The sequence below is a fragment of the Solanum stenotomum genome, chromosome 2 (genome assembly GCF_019186545.1).
Source record: "Solanum stenotomum isolate F172 chromosome 2, ASM1918654v1, whole genome shotgun sequence".
Lineage (NCBI taxonomy): Eukaryota > Viridiplantae > Streptophyta > Magnoliopsida > Solanales > Solanaceae > Solanum > Solanum stenotomum.
Window position 1 is genome coordinate 36,598,294 of NC_064283.1, and position 5,360 is coordinate 36,603,653.

The 5,360-nt window shown below is 33.7% G+C and overlaps 1 pseudogene; it reads right to left on the reverse strand.

Moving 5' to 3' along the window:
* Positions 1 to 486: 486 nt before the first annotated feature.
* On the reverse strand, positions 487 to 3,531 carry LOC125855944 (uncharacterized; annotated as a pseudogene).
* Between the last annotated feature and the right edge of the window lie 1,829 nt (positions 3,532 to 5,360).

The following is a 5,360-nucleotide window of genomic DNA, read 5'->3' on the forward strand; positions in this document are numbered from 1 at the left end:
CCAAACTTACATAAAAAACCAATCTCAGACATTAACATAACAAAACTCAACATTCCAATCTCAGACATCAAAACTGAGAGCAAAACTCAGCAATTTGCCAACAACCTAGCATTCCTAGCTATCTCAGACATCAAAATTGAGAACATAACTCAACAATTTGCCAACAACCTAACATTTCAATCTCAGACATTAGAACTGATAACAGAACTAAACAATTTCATAAATTTTTCAAGTCACATAACATTTTCAGCCCACAAAACATTGTCAGACTAATTTGTCGTTAGAATACATGGCCAGTGACACACTGTCAAGTATCAGAAAATAGCAAACTAAGAAGTTTCACTGTGCCATTACATACTAAACAAAAACTTAAAACCACTACTTAGCAACTACTTTCTAATGCTTTCCCCTCTTTGCCTTAAGCTTACCAATTTTTTTCTCCTTGTCTTTTGTCAACTAATTTGAGATCACACATGCTTTGCCTTTCTAAGTTAGCTTTTTTGGTGAGTATGACAGATTAGTAGGAATAGAAGCACCATTTTCATCACCCCTGAAACTAATCCTTCTTGAACCAATTGGTTGTTGTTGCAACTTCTTCATTTGTAGTCTAGTCTTTTCCTCAGATATCATCCTAGGTGCAAACACTGTATCCTCATCCTCAGATTCAATACCATCTTCAACTTCATCTTCATCAACAGTTGCAATTGAAGGTGCAACAACTATTTCTTTTCCACTGTTTTTAGACCTCTTTGGAATTGCATCAACTTTGTCCTTTGAAACTTTTTTTCTCTTTGATTTTGAAGGACCAAGAGCTTCATTGAATGCTTGACTTGATTGTTGGCTTGTTTTTCGACTAGAAGATGCAACAAATCCAGGAGTTGGCATAAAGATGAGTTCATTTTCTTCACTTGGTTAGGGTGCTGGGAGAACTTGTCTTCCTTTTTGAAGCTATAAAATTTGTGAAAGAGTAAGATAAATAAATATACATTGTAAGTAATTATAAATTGATGAAACATAACTTACCAAAGGACATCTTCTTCGATTATGACCTACAACACTGCAGTTTTCACATGTCATTAGCAATCCTTTTCTACTTTTCGACCATAATCCTTCCATTTTCTTTGCCTTTTCCTTTTCCCTTATTCTCTTTAATTTTGGTCTACCAACCAATTTATGAATTTGTGGTGGTTGCATAGCTTGAGAAGGATCAATTTTCTAGAATTTCTCACCCCTAACATGTTGAATTTTAGGTTGGTACACAAACAAGTAAGCTTCTTTTGAGTACCACCAATGCATCTCATTCAGTGGTTCTAGTCTATCATGTTCTAATGCTTTAATAGCATGAGGACATGGTATTCCTGTCAAATCCCATGTCCTACAAGTACACTTCTTTGTAGCAAGATTCACAACATGTCTATCTATACCCTCAGCCACCTCATATCCTAAGTCTCCATTAGCAACAACTTGACAACCTTGTGTAATCATTCTAAAATCATGATACAGATCCATGGAGTATGGACAATACTCTTCTGTCCACCTCTTACCCTCTTCTTCAAGTTGTTTCAACCTTTTCATAACCTATAAATAGCAGTGAAATATATAACATATACATGACATATATAATCTAAACATAACACCTGCATATTACTATCAGATTAAACATAAATAGTTACTATCAGATAGTTATATAAAATAGTGGCAGTACCTTAATTCTAATGTCTTCCAGCATCTTGATTATTGGTTTTGTCCTTGCTTCCAAAATTCATTTGTTGAATGACTTGGTAAAATTATTTTCACATTAGTGATTTTTACAGACAGTGTCAAGAAAGGCCCTGCACTAGTGTTGTGGTGGATACCATAAAAGATCTTTAGCTACTTGTTTAGACACATAACCCATAGACTTTAATTGGTCATTAAATTCCTCTTCATAGGTACTCCAAGCAGACCACCAAAATATCTTCTTCATCTGTACACCACTCTAAGACCTGGACCAATTGGCTTCTATGTGCCTTGCACACTATCTATGTTGTGCGTTTGGAAGCAAATCACCAACAATGCCAATCAAGCCCTGTAACAACAAGAAAAAATAGAATAGAATAACTTAAAAAAATTTAAGTGTATACTATAACTATAATAAAAAACTATCAAACACTTGCAAAATTACCTTTTGCATATCCGACATAAGTCTCAATCCTTCACCATCTGCCAACCCCAATGAGTTCCTCAACAACTAAATGAACCATTTCCATGTTCTAATAGTTTCTCAATCCACCACTGCCCAAGCAAGTGGATAAAAATGCTTCATTGAATCTTGTCCAAGTGCAACCAATAAAATTTCCTTTTAAAAAGGTGCCATCTAACCCTATAAATGGCCTCAGACCAGCTCTCCAGCCACTTTTCAAAGCCTGAATACAAGTATACATTCTCAAAACCTTTCTTTGTCCATGTTCCAACAAAGCCTCTTTGGATATGTTTATAACCACATCAGTACCAGGGTTGCTGTCCCTTAACTCTTGAGCATAACCCTCCAATTTATTGAAATCATCAACATAGCTACCATCTAATTTCTCTAGCACAAGTCTTTTGACCCTCTTCATTTTTGAATAACTAATATTAAGCCTAAAATTATCATCTACAATCTTTCTCATTTCATTCACTTTGCACTTAGGATCATTTTGGACCTTCTTCTTGAAGTAGTGTGCTAGCTTGTTGAGTAGCTTTTCTATTCTTCAATGCTTCTGGACATGTATGTTTTCTTTGCAAGGTCTTAATTTCAAATCCTTGCCCTTTCTTAACTTCAGAAATTCGACACACAAAAGGACAACCAACAATACACTTATATCTAACTCTAACAGAGTCACTCTTATCAACTCGAAGGGCAACCTTCCTAGCAATTGAGTAGTAACTTACAACCCTTTTAGCTTCTTCAAGGTTCTTAAAGCTCATACCTTTTTCCAGCTCTATAAAGTTGTCAAGTTGATCATTAACTTCTCTTTTCTTTTCCAACCTAATGGAGTCCAATTCTTCACTATTGTAGTCACTGGGATAAGGTTCATTTTCATCATTTTCTTCCTCACTCGATTCACCTTCAGTTGCAGCATCTAATGTTACTAGGTAAGGTTCATTTTCATCGTTTTCTTCCTCACTTGTTTCACGTTCCATAGCAGCATCTATTGTGACTAGGTAAGGTTCATTATTGTGGCTGATATCAATAGCTAGAACAACATCATCCCCCTCATCTACAGCAAACAATTCAAGTACACCAGACCTAACAGACAGTGCTGTTTGTATTATTCTTATGCCAGAATCCCCCTCAATCAAATAATACCTCCCAGAAGGTCCTTTGAGTAGAAGTTGTTGGACCTTACTAAAACCTAACTTTTAATGAAACTCTTCACATATGTCTATATATGAAAATAAACTTGGATCATACTCCTTCTAAACATGAGTCAATTTTTTAATGTAAATAACAGTAGGTGTCAGTACCCACCTACCCCCATAATAGAATAATAGGTCCACCTTGTCAACCATTCTTCCAGAAAAGGATATTATAAACAAAAAAGAAAGAGAAAAGGGCTATTACACAACAACAAAATATTTAAAAAAAAAACAGAGGAATCTAACAAGAGTAAAGGAATAGGGACCACATTCGACAAAGTAAAACTTTACATACACAAAAATATATAATACAATACCTAGAATCCAAAAAATGGACCATTCAATAAAATATTTCATACATAACAACAGTTTAGGCAAATCAAACTAACAAATACACAAATAAAAAATAATTATAAAATAAAGAGAGAGACAATGAATAAAGACAGAAAAGAATAAATTTGAGACAATAATATAAAAATCCTACTCGAAATCAATATAGTAACACAGTACACTAACATAAATAGGCAACACAAAACAAACTATTGTATCATCATAATAATTGTCAAAAAAGCACAGAAAACATGGAACATTAACATTAATAGAAATAGATTCTTAAAACAAGTAAAATCAATAAAAACCTAAACCCTAACTGAAATTTCAAAGTGCACAAAACCTCTTACTTGAGTTGAAGTCGAGATTGTGAACGAAAATACCCTTGCAATCTGAGATCTTCACTGATGAGTGTAGTTATCAGGATGAAAGCTACTAAACCCTCTGTAGATGGTGAAATAAATTGGAAGAAGTGTAGTGTTACGTTTATTTGGGTTTTAGAGTTCTCTTATTTAGATGGGTTTTTTTGTATTGGGTCAGTCGGGGCAGGTTAAGTTAAAATTGGTGGGTTTAAAATTACAACCAATGGTTAAGTGCCACGTAATTAAAATATTATTTAATTATTTTAAATTGTAATCTGTTATGAAGGGGGTAAATTTGGACCCACAAGTGGATGAAAAGGGTATTTGGGGGACAATAGGTGGATGAGGGGTAATTGTGTACCATTTCCAATATTTCGATGATATTTTAGGCCTTTTTCCAACAAATTAATGATAAATGGGGGTTACTACTTTTGAGTCAATAACTCAAAATAACCTGAAGCGGCGCACGAAAGCTGTAGTATTATTTTTACATTCATGCCGCAACTTTAAGGGAGATTCTCGTAGCTTCAGGTAATTACTTTAACCGTATATATTCCTGATATGCTAATTGTTCTATTAGAATGAGGGAAAATTGAAGTTGAGAATTTCTCATTATTACTGGTGACATTGATTATATTTGTCCTATTAGGATCAATATAAGATATCCTAGCTTTTATAATAAAATAATAATAATATAATGATATTCAACCATTGTGCACTAATGATAGAATGTGTATAATATATATGATTATTGAATAGTTTGACAGCAATCCATCTCGTGTCTAACTTATTTTCGTGTCCAGCTTCTAGCGTGCAAATCTCCCATCTAATTATCACAATATTTTTGATATATTGGGGGTTTTAGGTTTAGAGTTCTTAAAATAAAATTTTATTATTTAGAGGAATTAAGACTTAATTCTATATTTGAAATTTGAAAAATATAAGATTTGATATATTAATTGGCATCAAGATTAGAAACTTGATTATAAATTGAGTGAATTTTTGGATCTAGGCTAGACCTATAGTAATATGGGTGCTGTTACTTTCGAAATCTTATCGTGATTATTAATGTGAATAGATTGCATTTATTTGGGAGCTCAACGAAAGTTGAAGGCTCAAGTGCCGGAGTGAATTCTTGATTATTTGAGGCAAGTGAATTTCTAAACCCTTGTTAAGTGTATGGAATTCGTGTATTTCCTTGTGGTATATGTTTGGGAGTAATGGGATTTCGTGATGGGTTGACTTGTCCATGTTGAATAATTCTAATGATGGGAAAAGGGTAATAAAAAT